The sequence below is a fragment of the Indicator indicator genome, chromosome 34 (genome assembly GCF_027791375.1).
Source record: "Indicator indicator isolate 239-I01 chromosome 34, UM_Iind_1.1, whole genome shotgun sequence".
In the NCBI taxonomy this organism is placed as follows: Eukaryota; Metazoa; Chordata; class Aves; order Piciformes; family Indicatoridae; genus Indicator; species Indicator indicator.
The window spans coordinates 3,643,209-3,661,469 of NC_072043.1; positions in this window are offsets into that span (position 1 = coordinate 3,643,209).

Sequence of the window (18,261 nt, forward strand, 5' to 3'; positions counted from 1 at the left end):
CTCAGCAGGAAAAAAACATAGGAGTGTTTTTCTCTCTAGATACAGCAGCCCATGCACATGCTTTATTTTAGATGTGTGGTACCCAGGTGTGGGCATCACCCTTGAAAGCAACACATACATCTCTGTATCTATATCTGCTATACATCTGTGCCCACGCAGTATGGATGTGGGCACAGCGTTGCACAGAGGCAGGAGCGTTTTGGGAGGGGCAGGGCCAGGGGAAAGGTTGGCAAAACTCCCTCTTTTCCTTGAGGGAAAAAAAAAAAAAAAACAACAGCAACAAAAATTTAAAGTCCCTTGCATTGTCCCCTCCTGAAATGCTCATTTCAGCATCAGCCCAGGATTTTGGCCAGGGGTTTAAAAATACAACCAGCTAACAACTTTCTCTGAGGAGCAAATGAGTAAGTAAATGAATTAACAGTGATGAAATGGGTCTAATGCCTGACTTGTTAATAGAGGGAGTGCAGCCAGGGGGGTGTAAGCAGCTTGACTGGCCATTTCATCAGCTCAGATTGCTTAACTGGGGGGGAGCACAGCTCTGCTCATCACCAGGGGGTGTGTATATGTGTATTTAAAGTAGATCTGAAAGATTAAAGGCGTGTTACTTCAGCCAGATTGGGTCAGAGCTTTAGGACTCAGACAAGAGCTTGCTTGCCTGAGAGATACTGAGAGAGGCTGCTGTTTGAGTCCCTCTTTTATATAGGGTAGAGCTGGGGAGGGAGAAGTGTGGCTGCTGTCTTGCTCTTACCTTGTAGCAACAGCAGTAAAACTTGGTCCCAAGCTAGGCAGTGGTGCCTCAGGTATAGCAGCATCTCCCTGGAGCTAAATCAAGGGCAAGAAAGAGAGGTGATAGTCCCCTGTCTGTGGAGATATCCCATGAAAGGAAGATAACCCTCAGGAAAGGGAGACCTCTGCACTGAGGTTCTCATACCCATGGATTTTTTAAATTTAACATTTCCTGGCTTTTTGTCCCACAAGGAATGGGGGCAGGTGCTTCCCACCACCAGTGGGTGTTGTTGGCAGGGTGGCCTCCTTGCCCTACATGCCTCTTACCTGTTTTTCCTCTTTTAGGCAGGTTGCCATGGTGATGGGGACCCAGCAGTATGGATCTTAACCCAGGACCCTCAAACACTTTGATCCCCAACTGCACCTTCAGTCCTCCCTGAGGACTAGTCCCCAGATCATAGATTAGATGTTTTCCTTCTTTTATTTTTTGACCCATGTCTGGCCAGATATGCACACAAGCTGATATTCCTATGTATTTTTGCATACACAAACACCTTACTTTGCTGCCAAATTCATGGGTGAGTTGGGGCTCCAAAGAAATTCTCTTCTCAATGAAGTGGTGTCCCCTATCAAGGTAGTCCTACATCTTTTCCTCAGATGTGGCAGAAACTGTCCCAAAACTGGGCAGAAGCTGAGGTCTTGCTGGGCTGAATGGCACATCTAAGGGAGAAAATGAGACAATCTGGAGTCAGTGCAAGCAGGTTTGTTTATTTGACTTGTTGTGTGTTTTACTCATTGTGTGTTCCTTCTCTGTGAGGAAGACCTAGAATTGCTTTTGCATTCTCCTCCAAACACCTTGCTGGGTTGCAAACCAACTCAGCTTGGAACCCCAACCAATTGAGACCATGCATCTCTGAACCCAGCCAGCTACACTAGTGTGGAGGTTGTTCCTTGTTCTTCAGTCAAGGAAAATAAAATGATTTCTACAGGCTCCAACAACTTCATAAACATTGCTGATAGCAATGCAGGCATATCCCCCTTCCCACATGTGATCTTGAAGGTCCTCTTCAACTCAAGCCATTCTATAGCTCTCTGTATAGACACACAGCTCCTTCCATGATTTCATGAACACACATAACACACATGTGCTCTGCTCTCATAACCACCACTTGTCATTACTTGCACTGCTTAAGATCCTTTGAAAACATCTGCACTACTTAAGATCATTTGAAAATATCATGGGGAAATTTTCTCCAGGAAAACAGAAATCTGTCTGTCTTAAAACCTAAGGAGGTGGTGTGGGGGTCATTTAAAAGGTCAGTGCAGCTACACTGATGTTGGGAGCTTTATTCCTCTGTGCTGCATTAAGGATAAATTTGGTGCAGTTTAAAAATACGTGCACTTACCTTCCCAGAGCTCTTGAAGAGGTGAGGTAGCTTGGAAGCCCAGCCTTTTCATGCCTTTCAAGACACATCCACTCAAAAAGGAAGGGTTAAATTAAAAACAGACAGCCTTGATATGATCAAAATGGGTGCCTGGCTGCAGGAAAGAGGTCTGAAGAGCTCGGTATGAGTAGCCACAGCGGTAACATTGAGAGAGGTCTTTTGAACACAAAGCGTGGCTTAATGGAGAATGTTCCATGCATGATGCTTCAGGCAAAACCTCTCCCCACCCTGAAGGAGCAGGGTGCCTCTGCCCAGAGGCTCGGTGGGTGCTGCTGGTGAGAGGGAAAAAACACTCCTGTCTTTCACTGCAACCTCTTTCCCTATCTACATCCTGCCTGCCTTTACCATTTTTCTGCAGGTCTCCAAGACCTGTCTCACCCAGCACCCAACCCTGCCAACTCATGGCAGTTTCTGAAGGCAGGCTACTTAGATAAAACAAGGAAGATATTGACAGGTTTGGTCTAAAAACTTCCCCTAAAATAATGGCTCATACTAACACCTAGGATCTTTTAAATTACCTGATACTTGTATTCAGCTCCAGCAGGGTTATCTATACTGTTCCAAAACACAGCAAGATTATCCCTTCCCCTTTCCCTTTCTTTTTCCCTTTCCCTACCCCTTTCCTTTTCCCTTTCCCTTTTCCTTTCCTTTTCCCTTCCCCTACCCCTTTTCCTTCCCCTACCCCTTTCCTTTTCTCTTTCCCTTCCCCTACCCTTTTCCCTTTCCCTTTCCCTTTCCCTTTCCCTTTCCCTTTCCCTTTCCCTTTCCCTTTCCCTTTCCCTTTCCCTTTCCCTTTCCCTTTCCCTTTCCCTTTCCCTACCCCTTTCCCTTCCCCTACTCCTTTCCCTTTCCCTTTCCCTTTCCCTTTCCCTTTCCCTTTCCCTTTCCCTTTTCCCTTTCCCTACCCTTTTCCCTTTCCCTTCCCCTACCCCTTTTCCTTCCCCTACTCCTTTCCTTTTCCCTTTCCCTTTCCCTTTCCCTTTCCCTTTCCCTTTCCCTTTCCCTTTCCCTTTCCCTTTCCCTTTCCCTTTCCCTTTTCCCTACCCTTTTCCCTTTCCCTTCCCCTACCCCTTTTCCTTCCCCTACTCCTTTCCCTTTCCCTTTCCCTTTCCCTTTCCCTTTCCCTTTCCCTTTCCCTTTCCCTTTCCCTACCCTTTTCCCTTTCCCTTCCCCTACCCCTTTTCCTTCCCCTACTCCTTTCCCTTTCCCTTTCCCTTTCCCTTTCCCTTTCCCTTTCCCTTTCCCTTTCCCTACCCTTTTCCCTTTCCCTTCCCCTACCCCTTTTCCTTCCCCTACTCCTTTCCCTTTCCCTTTCCCTTTCCCTTTCCCTTTCCCTTTCCCTTTCCCTTTCCCTTTCCCTTTCCCTTTCCCTTTCCCTTTCCCTTTCCCTTTTCCTTTCCTTCTTTTTTTTTTTCCCTTCTTTTCTGTTGTTGTTTTGTTTTTGAATGAGCCACAAATTGGGAGGGAGACTTAGAAGTTTCCCTGGGACCTGCTTTAAATTAGTCTTCTCTTCATTTGGTTACATATCAATTCTTCCCCAACCCATGGGCATTGCTTACTCCCTCGAGGCAAAGGTGATTATTTCACCCAAGACCATCTGTACTTTGGGCTCTTCACTAATCCTTTGCTCTCAAAAAAATCCATTCCTACCCCTGTAGTGGTTGCTTTGCTCTTGCTTCCAGCACATCAATGCTTATTTGTTTTCTTTCATTCCAGCTGCGTAACAATCATCTGCACACCATCAACGTTTTAATTCTCTTTCTTTTTACACTAATGCCTCAGAACCTCCCTTTCCCCCCTAATTTCATGATGCATCAACCTTGTACGTCCTCACTTTTAATTTTTTGGGGGCAGGATAATCCCTCTTTCCCCCTTTCTTATCTATTCAAGCTTTTGTTTTAGTCCCACTGTTTTCCTACAGTGCTTTGTGGTTTTCCTCTGATTATTTGTCAGACTCTTTCTTGCAGCTCCAGGTTCCTCAGGAAAACCTCATATGGCTTTGCCTACTTAGAGGAGTACTTAAAATACGTAATCCCTGAGTCTGATCTCAGGCTGGCATAAGTGAGGAGTATCTTACATAAAACCCAACAGAACACACAAATCCAAATGATGCAAATACTTTGATTCTTTACAGTTCCACTCTTGACTTCCCAACTCCGAAGTGTCTCATTTTGAAGCCTTAAAACATTAAAAGCATACAAATGATGCACTCCCAGGTCAGAGGAGCTGTTATGACCCACCTAGTCTGAGCTCCTGGATCACAAGAGCTGGTGTTTTACCTAGCAACTCCTTTATCTAACTCAGAGGCAAACATTCAGCTGAGGTAGGCTGTGGGAGAAGAATATTGTTTTTCTAACTCTTTGCCTCCTTTGTGATACATCACAAGGTATACATAGGCAACGTGTTTATAAATAAGGTGAACTAGCAGCTTTCCCTCACCTCTAGAGCTCTAGCAAGCCTCTCCATCCTCCTGTGCTGATATTTTGACTAGCTCAATTGAAAAGCTGTGATTATTTACAGACTCCACGCTAAGCTTTAGTAAATATGATTCAGCCCTCGGTTCAAAGGTGAAAATCTACTAGAGAGTGGATTTTACAAATCACCTGGGACAAACCTCAACGTAGTGGCTTCATTCCTCCCCCCCCCTCCTGCTTTAAATACACAACTTGTTCTATCATCTGATGCTGAGAGAGAAGCTGTAACACCACTGTCACCTCTTCCATGTCTCTCACACCACAAGTGTCACACACACAGCACTGGTCACAAACTGATGCTGTCCTAGCTGATCATTTGGTTAAAAGAAAAGGAATCATTCTTGATTGAAAGACAATTAAACCTTTTTCTTTCATGTTTGCTCCCAAACTAGTTGGACCCAGTTTACAAAAACAGGTAACCTTTTTGATGATCAAAGGGAGAGATCGGTTCCATTACTTGCATTAGTCAGAGTTGTCTGCACTGTGGCCTTCAGAATAAAGGGAGAAATGTACTTTAGAAAGATCTGAGTAACACACTTTACTCAAAACATTTCTGTATTATATTGCTTCTTGACTGTTTCAGCTTACTCTGTATCTGTGCACTTTATTTTAAGCACTTCAGAAGTGGATGACAGGTCGAAGGGAAAAAGATAGAATCCAGTCAGCATCTTGCAAATGCACCTTCAAATAATGCTTTAAAACTGGAAATGACATTGGGGAATGGTATTTGGTACCCTAATGGTACCAAATGGTACCAAATACCATGAGGTATTCAAATGGCAACCTGATGCAAGATAATATTGTCTAATGTTGAAAACACTTTCTCACATTTGTCAATATTGGTTTTAAATGGAACTACTGCAGTGCTCTAGGCCACCTAAGACAAGTAATGATGCAGGTGGATGCCTCTTCATAGATTAGTGAGATAATGCTGGCATTGGTTTTCCATGCTGCCAAAAAATAAACCTCAATTTCTTTAATTCCACAGTTATTTGGTTCAGTCCAGCTATTCCTCACTCTTCCCAACATTTTATTTTAACATGAACTCCTGCTAAAAGAAATGATACCTTTACAACCATCCCTAAATCTCCTCTTTCCCCTTACCATGGTAAGGGTTTAGCAGAGCAATTTCAGTCAGATTAGTTGGACTTTCCCAAAATGTTTCTTAAGTGGCTGACTAAAAGGCAGTAACTTCATTAGCACAGTGTGAGGCTGGAGGAACCACAAAGGCTTTCAGTCCCTGACCCAACTGCCTCCTTCAGGTCTGGTGTAGCAAAAGCAAATGCACAGACATCACCTCAAGGGAGGATGCTGTGAGGTTTCTAACAGGTTCAGCAGCAGGCAATAGGACAGTGCTATAGGATTATCTTTAATTAGTCCTTAAGTCTGTAGGATGTATGGCCAGAGCCTGTTCAGGCAGTAGGACTTTAATTAGACTTTAATTAGACATAAAGTCTGTGGATGCTTCTAGGGGGAACTGTCACTTCCTGACAAATGAAACTGGACTTGGAGGATCAGTTTTGCATCTTGTAGGTATGCAAAAGAATTCAGTGCATGGGCTGAACACAGTCTGGATAACAAAAAGATTTCTGCATTGCTGGTTTTTCAAGGCTGGGAGAAAACCCATGGCATACAGAGTTTGGCAGGTTTGCTTTACAACAAGGAGAAGCATGATGGGAAACTGCACAGACTCAGAAACCTGAGTTCTTACTAAGGGACACACAAATTTGGGTTTTTTTTTTGGGGGGTGTGTGTGTCTTGTTTTAGCTCCACTCAGTACTTTAAATAATGACTTGTGGGGTCTCCTAGTTCTTAAATGTCTGTTCTTCAAAGCTGATGTTAGAAACAATCAATGCAATATAATCTCCAGGTTCACAAAGCAAAAGAAGTGTTTGTTCTCTGCCAAAAAAATCTGCTTTTTCTTTTCTTTTTGACTTCAGAGGGGGTCAAGGCTTGGCATTCAACAGCCTGCAGCCCTCTTTGCAAATTAGTTTGCCAGTTGTTGTTTTAGATGGAGAATTAAACCTAGAAGAAGTCCAACAGGTCAAGAGGCATAAGCTTGAACTGAGGAAAACAGCAGCACAGTTATGGGAAACAACAGATCATGCAAAAATGACCTCAAAGCTAAGGGAGGATTTCAGAATATTCTGTGCTTGTGCCATCCTCCTAACAAGGTCCCAAACAAGAGCCATGTGTGTGCAGGCTTCTGTGTCTGCTTGTCTCTGCCTTTCTAGCCAACTGAGATCAGTACTTGAGCTTCAAAATAAGTACCAAAAAAAAAAAAAAAAAAAAAAAAGGAAAATTTCCCAGTTTGTATCCTCTGGCAAATGCAATTTCCCTCCCAACACACATTAAATTCATTTAGCCTAGTGCATTTTTAATAGACATTATTCATCTATTACCTTAATGAGCTTGTGGTGAAAGCATATTGCCTCCCAGTTTTAACAAAAGCAGTCTAATATTGCTGCAGCTTTTCCCCCCTTTTGCCTTCTAAGGCAGCAGCACAGAGAGGGGAAGGAGAAAAAAAAAAAAAGCTATAGAGACAGATAAGGTTTTTATTCTGTGTCACAACACTACATTAAGAATAAAACCTTCCACTTAAACACTTAAATGAAAACATCGAGAAACTAATTTACCATTTGTAACCACATGATTTAAGTAGGAGCAGCTTTAATTTTCTTCCCATTTTCCCCATATTCAATGTGAGCCCACATTAGATTTCACTGGCTCAAATCACAACACTTAAAGCCACTTTCATTTTCTTTTTGATTAAATAATTGAAATTCCTGTCACTGCCTGCACTTTACTAGCACACAAATTTTATGTGTAAAGATAAATACTCTTCCTTTCTCCCTTCCCTGGCTGTAGGCTTTTTTTTTTCCCTCTTCCCTCTTTTTTTTTTCTTTATTTATATTTTTTTTTTCAGTTTAATCTTAAAAGCAGGCAAGGTTTAGTTTATTGATGGTTCCATCAAATGGATCAGTACTCCATTCACCTATTTCGTGGAATTATACTGCTCCCATTAAGTGATTGTTTGGAGAAATTATGGGAAGCCATCTTCTCTAATTTAGCTGTCATCGTGGGGAGGTTATTGCTATCCAATCCTAAAAGGACAGGAAGCCTAATTCCTTGTGTGCTCTTCCCCCCTCCCCCCCCCCCACCCCCTCCCTCCCACACTCACACACATCCATTAATGTCTGAAGCCTTGATTTTTCTTTAAGTATTTGTTTCAATTAGGGTAACAACTTTTATTAATGCTCCCTAATAAGTTCCTCTGACAAAAGTCAAAGATGCTTTCCATTGCAGCCTGCTGAATGGCCCAGGTGATGTGCAGCAGCAATTGGCACTGCCTGCAATGAGCCCAGGGCTCAAATCTGGCTCAAGGAAGAAACACCTGCACTGCTCACCTACCTCAGCACCTTCCAGCTTGGGCTTTCAAGGCTGGAGCAAAGCCCACTGCAATTTCTTTTTGCTCTTCAATCTGGGGGAGAGAATTAGCAACCTTTAGAATTTTTCTCTAAGGGGTGGTACCTACCAGTGAGCATGCTGGTGGCAGCTTGCTGCCTACCCCACCTAGTCTTGGGCCATGAGGGTGGACAGTTTCACATCTTCAGGGGCCAGGGAGATGAAGGTGCTTGAGCAAGGCAGTTTCATGAACCCTTTAGAACTTGCCTCTAAGGGGTGGTACCTACCAGTGAGCATGCTGCTGGCAGCTTGCTGCCTACCCCACCTAGTCTTGGGCCATGAGGGTGGACAGTTTCACATCTTCAGGGGCCAGGGAGATGAAGGTGCTTGAGCAAGGCAGTTTCATGAACCCTTTAGAACTTGCCTCTAAGGGGTGGTACCTACCAGTGAGCGTGCTGGTGGCAGCTTGCCTCTAATGGGTGGTACCTACCAGTGAGCATGCTGGTGGCAGCTTGCTGCCTACCCCACCTAGTCTTGGGCCATGAGAGTGGACAGTTTCACATCTTCAGGTGCCAGGGAGGTGAAGGTGCTTGAGCAAGGCAGTTTCATGAACCCTTTAGAACTTACCTCTAATGGGTGGTACCTACCAGTGAGATTGCTGCTGGCAGCTTGCTGCCTACCCCACCTAGTCTTGGGCCACGAGGGTTGACAGTTCCACGTTTTCAGGGGCCAGGGAGATGAAGGTGGTTGAGCAAGGCAGTTTCATGAACCCTTTAGAACTCTCCTCTAACAGGTGGTACCTACCTACCTACCTGCTGGTGGCAGCTTGCCTCTAATGGGTGGTACCTACCAGTGAGCATGCTGCTGGCAGCTTGCTGCCTACCCCACCTAGTCTTGGGCAAGGAGGGTGGACAGTTCCACGTCTTCAGGGGCCAGGGAGATGAAGGTGGTTGAGCAAGGCAGTTTCATGAACCCTTTAGAACTGGCCTCTAACAGGTGGTACCTACCTACCTACCTGCTGGTGGCAGCTTGCCTCTAATGGGTGGTACCTACCAGTGAGCATGCTGGTGGCAGCTTGCTGCCTATCCCACCCACTCTTAGGCCATGAGGGTGGACAGTTCCACATCTTCAGGGGCCAGGGAGGTGGAGGTGCTTGAGCAAGGCAGTTTCATGAACCCTGGGCTTTGTTACAATTTCTGGCATAGACTTCGGTGCGAGGGACCCTGCACAAGCTGCTGTGGTGTGGGTGCTTGGAAGGATGGAGAGGTCTAACTCTGACTAACAGGATTTAGACTGGCATCCCTTGGTGTCTCTGTACTTCAATTCTTTATATATCAAGTATATATATACCTCTCTCATGGGTGCTCTGCGCTTTTCAGAATCAGGCACAATTTTGTGGCTATAAACTGCAGGAGACTTAACACAAAATGCTTGTCACTGCCTGAAAACCACAGCAAAACACCTCCCAAAGATATTTAAGTGAATTTAGAGCGACAGCGGAGCCCCTGTTGCTTCCCCCTTCTAAATGACAAAGGCTGATATAAAGCTTCATGTGTCCACACTTCATGGGCCCATGGAAGCAAAGAGAGGAGACAGAGCTCAACCACATCCCCACTGGGTCCTACCATTTTAATCTGCTTTCCTAAGGCAGCAGATTCTCCTGATCAGGAAGCATTGCAATGTCATGAGGGATGCAGGAGAGGAGCCAACCTACTGCCACAAGGAGTGATAGGAGATACAGAGGTAAATGGCTAAGGATTTCCATGAGAAACAGCTTCCATGAGAAACACACATTCTGCTTCCCAGCAAGAGCCATTTTGCCATTGCATTGCTGTGAGTTCTTTTCTAATCTGACACTTTGATTTTTCCTGGGTGCTGCTTACAAAGTGTAGAGGTCCTTACAGCATCATGCAGGAGAAGCAGCTACCAGGAGGGGTCATGAGGTGCAGGAAGATTTCTTCCTCTTCTGCAGCAGCACAGTAAGAAGGGCAATGTGAAATAATACAGACCATGCAATGGCAATGAGCAGTGTGGATGCAGCTCCATCACCCAGCTGAGTACAACAATAGCTCTCAGAGCCAAAAACACCACAGAGAGCAAGAGTGTCTCTGCAGCAGTCAGAAATGAAGACAGAAATCAGAGTGCCAGCTGATATCAACCCAAATTATAAAACTGCCAAAGATTAGCTAATAAAACTGCCCAGATGATATTGTAGCCATGCAGACATGTATGAAATAGGACTGGCAGCCAGCTCAAGAGCTGCCCTAGTCCACCTCCCTGCCCCAAACATGCCTTACCCTTCATACCTAGAACAGGACAGATGTAAGCCTGGCTGCTGAATTCCTCTCTGGCTCCTGCCCCTATCATCTCCATGACCTTTAGGTGCTCTATATCAGCAGTTCCAAGCTAATCAGGCTTCATTCTTCAGCACACAGCAACACCCTCCTAGTTTCTTAGAAGGAAAACTCAGGATATGTTGTAATTCTTACAGAAAAGCAATATACAACTACTGACCTCATTGTCCCAACCAAAGCACTGATGGCTTTGAATTTTGTATAGAGTTCTTTGAAAAACACATTTGTGAGCTTCAAAAGGTTTTCTAACTGTCTCTGCTGAGCTAGTGAAGGATGCCAGCCTGGCCAAGCTTACTTTGTGCAGCATAAGGAAAAATGTCACAGGAGAATTTCATAGAAGGGTTGAGTTGGAAGAGACCTTAAAGATCATTCAGTTCCAACCTCCTTGCCATGGGCAGGGACACCTCCCACTAGCCCAGGTTGCTCAAGGCTTCATCCAAGCTGGCCTTGAACACCTCCAGGGAGGGGACATCCACAACTTCCCTGGGCAACCTGTTCCAGGGTCTCTCCACCTTTACTGGAAAGAATTTCTCCTTACTCTCCAGTCTAAATCTCCCCTCCTCAAGCTTCAGTCCGTTCCCTCTTGCCTTATGACAACTAACCCTTGTGAAAAGTCTCTCCCCAGCTTTCTTGTGGACTCTGTTCTAGCAGAAGCCCACTCCAAGCTCTCCCTGGGGTATTCTTTCATGGTCACATAGCACACCAGCCCATTCCACACAGTCCAGAAGCCTCCCTGATGATGCTCAACGTGCGTTTTCTAACGGGGGAAACAGACAAAACCCCACAACAAATTTCCAGAGGAAAATGTGCCACCAGCATTTACAAGGAAGCAAGTCAGGTCTAGAAGTTAGGGACCTTTCTGTCAGTAGGTCAGCCACAGCTTTTCATTCTGAAAGGATGGGCAAGAAACAGAAGAAAAACATCTTTGTGCTCACCCCTCCCTTTCTCTCTAACTATTCACCCTAGAGGACACTGTTAACATATAATAAGTGGGCATGTCAGAAGCAATTAGGCAACTCATAATGAAGCAGAGGCTGCTATTGTGAAGATGATGCAGTGCAAGTATGGCTAGAGGAAGGCCCTCAGCACAGTCCAGGCTAAGCAGATATGATGCTAATTGAATTCTTGCTGGCAATTTTTCACCCCTAAATGAACAAGAAAGAGAGGAATCTTTGAGTCTCATCTGTGTGGCTTGCAAGCAGGACAATGTTTTCAAGCCCAGTAAATGAGCAACCTAATCCACAGGGATGTTAGCAGGAGGAGTTTCTTTGAGGGGGAAAAAAAAATGCAATGGCACAAATCCCTGGTATGTTGTGTATGAGTTGTGCCTTGTTCCCACAACACCAGCAGGGTGCAGGGAGTTGGTTGTTTTATTTAACCTTAAGGTAAGTGAGCACTTCAGTGCCCTGCCGTATGAGGAAAGGTTGAGAGAGCTGCATTTGTTCAGCCTTGGGAAGAGAGGGCTGAGGGGAGACCTTATTGCCATGGACCAGTACATAAAGGGTGGCCACCAGGAGTGTGGAGTCTCTCTTTTCACAAGGAGTCCCATGGGAAAGACAAGGGGTGTTGGGAACAAGTTACTGTGGGGAGATACAGGTTGGACTCCAGAAGACAATTTTTCCCCATGGGAACAATTAGAGAATGGAATCATCTCCCTAGGGGAGCAGTGGATTCCCCTCCACTGGACAGTTTTAAGCCTCAGCTTGCCAGGGTGCTGGGCCAGCTCATGTCATAGAGTCATAGAATTGTTAGGGATGGAAGGGACCTCAAGGATCAAGCAGTTCCAACCCCCTGCCATGGGCAGGGACACCTCACACCACAGCAGGTTGCTCACAGCCACCTCCAGCCTGGCTGCAAAAACCTCCAGGGATGAGGCTTCCACCACCTCCCTGGGCAACCTGTGCCGGTCTCTCACCACCCTCATGGGGAAGAATTTCTTCCTAACATCCAATCTGAATCTCCCCATTTCTATTTTTGTTCCATTCCCCCTAGTCCTATCACTACCTGACACCCAAAAAAGTCCCTCCCCAGCTTTCTTGTAGCCCCCTTCAGATACTGGAAGGCCACAATAAGGTCTCCTTGGAGCCTTCTCTTCTGCAGACTGAACAGCCCCAACTCTCTCAGTCTGTCCTCATAGGAGAGATGCTCCAGCCTCATGGCCCTCAACTCTCCTGTTACCTAGAAAGGTTGATCCATCTAATGCTTGAGGTCCCTTCCAACCTGGCATTCTGGGATGCTGTGATTTCTGTAGTTTTATCTTGTCCAGGGGGTAGAGATCTCACACAAGACAGTGAGGAGGCTTTTCACGCTGCCATGGGCACACCAGCCTGCCCTGTGGCACTGGGGCACTTTCAGAGCTTCAGGAAGGCTCTGACAGCCCAAATATTTGAAATAGGAACAGAAAAGGACTGAATTAGATCTTGGGCACTTGAATTAGCTGCTCCTGCGTGACCCTTCACTGCTGAACTCCCAGCTAGAAACCTGCCTCTTAAAACCTGCCCTGTTTCCTTTGTAAGGCTGCTTGAAGAGTGAAGCTCAGCTTCAAGCCCTGTTGTTTAGACCTGCTCAGATGTCCCTGCTCTGACCACTGAGCAGATAAAAGTATGGGCTGGGCATGAGAGCTGGGATACACCAGGACCCTTGGCTCTTCCTGCCAGTGCTCAGACTTCCCCAAGCCCAGAAAGGAGAAAGAAGACCTTTCCCTGGAGGTTTAGATGCCTGTTTGCAGGTTAAACGTCATGATACTGAAGGGGAGGACGTGGACTGAAACCTAAATCTCTTTTTGGGCTAACATCCTTGCTTTTTATTACTACTGGCACAAAAGCAGTGATTTCTCTACCTCATAGCTATCAATGAGTAATTAAGTCTCTTCTAGCAACCCTATGCTTAGAAGGCCTTTTAAATTAAAATATTTTCCATTTGATTTTGTCAGCAGCTAAATGAAGATCAGGGAGAAATAGGCTAATTACAGCTCTCCTAATTAAGCTCCCACAATAACCCCCTAATTACACCCATATTTATCACCTTTGTGCTGGACACTTTAACCTGTTGTGGTTTGTAATTAGCATGGTTGCACTGGGGGCTGGAAGCTAACAGCTTCCCTCCTCCAATCCTGCTGGAGTTTGGATTGAAAAGTGTGGAAACAAACTCACTGGTTGGGAAACTCTAATTGGGGTAGTTTATAAGCTTCTCTTATTAGCAAGGTTAGAGAGCTGGGCTGGGGTTTAGCATGCTAGGTGGCTTTTAATAAAGAGAAAGGGCAATGTTGCTGCTGGGCAGCACAAGCATGGCCTTTCTGCAGCAGAGAGGAGAGGCAGAGTCTGATCTCAGCATCTTGGCTTCTGCCTGACCTCCTCTCATAGACTTGGCAAGTGACTGCTTGCATTTCATAGAATGGTTTGGGTTGGAAGGGATCTTAAAGATCATCCAGTTCCAACCCCCTGCCATGGGCAGGGACACCTCCCACCAGCCCAGGTTGCTCATCCAGCCTGACCTTGAACACTTCTAGGGAGGAGGCATCCACAACCTCCCTGGGCAGCCTGTTCCACATCTCAGAATTTCTTCCTAATTTTCAGTCTCAATCTCCCCTCCTCCAGCCTCAGTCCATTCCCTCTCATTCTATCACTGCAAGTCCTTGTACAAAGTTCCTCCTCAGTTTTCTTGTAGCCCCCTTTGGGTACTGAAAGCCCACTATAAGGTTTCCCTGGAGCCTTCTCTTCTCCAGGCTGAACAGCTCCAACTCTTGCAGCCTAGCCCCATAGGAGAGATTCTCCAGCCCTCTGGTCACCATCTGTACCTCTTCTGGACCCACTCCAACAGTTCCATGTCCTTTTTGTGTTGGGGACACCAGAACTGGATGCAACACTGCAGGTGGGGGTCTCACAAGAGCAGAGTAAAGAGGAAGGATCACCTCCCTCCTCCTGCTTGTCACCTTAGGGATGAAAAAACTTCCAAATTGTCCTGACTAAAGGGGAAAAAAAAAAAAACTCCTTTCCAGCAGCCTTTCTGCCTTACCTTAAGGGCTGTGCTTTTGGGTCTAGGTCCCCTCCTTGGAACATGGGGCAGGGTGGGGTGACAGTCTGTAAACCCATTCAGCTCACAGGCACAAAAAGATTGTGGTGTTCTGGATGGAGAATGTCCTCCCTGATCCATTTTGGGTGCTAAAACACAATGAGGGGCCAGGTATGCAACCCTGTGCTCTGCAAACCCAACACCATTCTGCCCATCTCGCCGCACCCAGCCTGGAAAATAAAGTGCTCTATTGGCTTGAGACAGCAAATGTGTTCAAATGAAATCGTTGTCTGCTAATAAAAGCACACTTGACTCACAGTGGGGGGGGGGGGGGGGGGGGGGGAGTGGCAGTCTTTGGAGGACAAATTTCTAGCTAAATCCCACAATCAAACCCACAGAGACCAGCAGAAACCAGCCAGGGCCAGGATGTTTATCGGTGGTGAAGAAGTTTATTGTAAGGCATGCAAGAAGTAAAGGAAAAGAAGGGGTGGGAGCTTTGCACTGAAGAGCTCTGCCTTTATGGAAATACTCAGAGGCAGGAAAGAAGAAATTTGTTAAATCATGTCATTTTACTCTTCTGAAATAAAGGGCACCCAGCACTGCCCACACTTATGAGGCCCATTCAGAGCTGATTTATTGCTTGAGACCACAGAGACAAAAAAAAAAAGAAAAAATCAAGGCCATTACAACCTTTTAAAAGCCTTCTTGCAACCAACTAAAAATATCCATCGCTGACAGATGCAAGCTGTCAATAAGGAATTTAAGAACTCAGTATGAAGAGTGGGAAAGAGTGCAAAGTCTTGATAAACATCTCAAATTGGGTCTTACTCAGTGGGAAACGAGTAGTTTGTAGTGGCAATTGTAAAGGGCATTTTACATTGAATCAATTAAGTGAAAATCTTTGAAGCCCCCTTTTTAAAGGGAGACCTTTTAAAGTTAACAGGTGATTTTAATTGGAACCATGGGACTTGCATCATGGGAGGTGGGTTGGGTTTTCTGGGGTTTTTTTTTGTTGTTGTTGTTGAGATGGGAGGTTTGGGGAAGCTTTCAATACAGGGGAAAAATCAATACACTTCCATCAGCATCTGAACTCCTAGAGTCTTGCAAGTTGAGTAGTGAAACTAAGCAAGAATTGCAGTTTGCTGGGGTTCTGTCAGGCTTTTTTCTTTCTTCTTTTTTTCCCCCCAACCCTAGCAATTAAATATGTCTCCATCATAACTCCTTAATGGGGAAAGGTGGAGGAGAATTTATCAAGGCTGAGTTACCTTAGGGTAATCTTTGTCAGTCAGAATCCTCTGCCATAGCCTACTAGAAAACAGCACAAACCTTTAAAGGTAATTTGCCTTTGGAGAAGATGGCAAGCATTCTAGCTGACACAATCAAAATTGCTTGTGAGCATCATTTTACTTTCAAATTCCTTTTCTTACTTCTTCACAACCATAAAAGATGCTCTGCAGGATTATCAGCAGCAGGCAGAGCCTGTCAGCCCAAGGGACTAACGCCAAGAGAAAAGAAAAAAAAACCCAAACCCAAACCTTCCCTTGAGAGCAAGCAACAATTTCAGCAACTGCCTTTCAGAGCTTTCCATTGCTTTGTACTCCATCAAATGTTGGACAGGGCCTTAAGCAAGCTGGTCTTGAGGAAAGTGTCCTTGCCCATGCTAGAGGGGTTGGGGAGTTGGAACTAGATGATCTGTGAGGTCCCTTCAAAACCCAAACCATTCCATGATTCTGTGATTCTATGAAACCTAGCACTGTCTGCCCTGCAAAACTGCAAGCTGGGAGCAAGGTAGGGGAAAAAAAACCACCCAGCCCCTGGGCTGAGACATGGAACTGGTTCCCTCTACAGAGTCCCAGAGGCAGACATTAATTGAGTTAACCTGTGGATGCTTTCCTCCTCATAAATAAACTTCAGCCCTTGAGTCTCATCTCCTAAAATCCAGAGGGAAATATCTGGTGCATCTAGTCCCAGGAGGGACAGCTGAGAGCCAGGGGCAGGCAGGCTTGCAGCCCTACATAGAGGGCAAAATAGGGGTGGCAGAGAAGGCAGCAAACACATCACACAACCTACATGTGGGTTCTTCCCAACCCATTAAACAAAAGCTCATCCTTCTGATAAAAACAGCTCTCTGGCAGAGCTCCCTTCTGCTGCCTTTAAACAGCTGCTGCCTGTGAATTTAAACCTGTCCATTAGAGACCAGCAGAGGAACCTGTTTCAGAGCTGGAGTGGTGGAAGCTGATGCAGTGCACAGACAGAAAGCTCCTCTTGGAGCTGAGGAAGAGAAAACTCTGGTCCTGTAACGACTTTCACCAGCCAGTAATGGCTTTCATGGGCCAGGCACACTCAGGGCAGGGGAGGAAGGATGGGTTTGCTCCCCAGATTTAGGTGGAACAGTAATGTCAAAGGGGAGCTGAGAAGTCATGGGTAGGAAAATGTGAAAGGATGAAATATGGAGGCTCCTCCAAGCATCACAACAGCACCTACCTGCTGCCTTCTTGATTGTCAAGGAGGGGCTTGGTAGCCCTCTTGCCCTTCCCAGCCCTGCAGTGACTTTTGTGCCCTTGCACACATAGGATTGCCAAACTGGTGGGTAACTGAGCAGCTCCAGAAAGCCAGGAAACACTTTCACATCCCATCATCTCCACTATGAGGACAGGCTGAGAGAAATGGGGCTGTTCAGCCTGGAGAAGAGAAGGCTACTGGAAGACCTTAGAGCAACCTTCCAATACCTAAAGGGGGCTACAAGAAAGCTGGGGAGAGACTTTTTACAAGGGATTGTAGTGATAGATTGAGAGGGAATGGACTGAAGCTTGAAGAGGGCAGATTTAGACTGGAGATTAGGAAGAAATTCTTCAGTGAAGGTGGTGAGACACTGGAACAGGTTGCCCAGGGAGGTTGTGGATGCTCCCTCCCTGGAGGTGTTCAAGGCCAGGTTGGTTGAGGTCTTGAGCAACCTGGGTTGGTGGGAGACGACCCTGCCCATGGCAGAGAGGTTGCAACTGGATGACCTTTAAGTTCCTTCCAACCCAAACCTTTCTATGAATCTATGCTCAGGGCAGGTAGGGGAAACCAAGGCACTGATTCAATGCAGGGAGGGGAGAAGGCAGGGATCCACCCCCACATCCTCAGCGTGGCGTCTGCCCTTCCTCGGTGGAATTGATGTGCTTCTGCTGTGCTGTGAGTGATTAGTCTGAGTGTAAAGTTATGGAGGGAGAGATCCAATCACAGGCACAACTCCAGTTGTGCTACAGGGCCTATTTGAAAGGGTAAGTGTTCTGCATTTTTTTTTCGTGCCTGCAACAATCTAGACAAATAGGCTTTTAAATTAAGCAGTGATTTGAAATATAAGTGAGTGCATTTAAGCTGCTAAGAGATGGAAAGATCCTAATGGCTGAAATATTTGTCATATCACAAATAAACTGCCTGGATCGGGAGCTACTAATATAACTAATTTTTACCAAATCCTTCACTGCTCTGTGAGAGAAAATGAGGTCAGCACAGGTTGAGGCAACACAAAATGAGCAGCTGCCAGAAGGCAGCACAGAATACTGATAAAGGACTCTGCAGAAAACTCTATTGCCTGCCCACAGGAAAAAAAAAAATATAAAGGAATCAGTTTGTTCAAATTAAGAGAGAGCTTTTCCAGAGCATCCAGAGTTTTAATGAAAAGGGGCCAGCAAGCACAGGCTTTCAGTGGAGCTGGAATACAAATGCATAGCAGGATGCTCCCTCAAAGTCTCCCTGTCTCCCTACACCTGGCTTTATCCATTTTTTTTTCACCCTTTCATCATGAAGTCTGTGTGACTTCTGAAAGGTACTTGGGTGTGAGAGAGGGCAGCAGTGCGC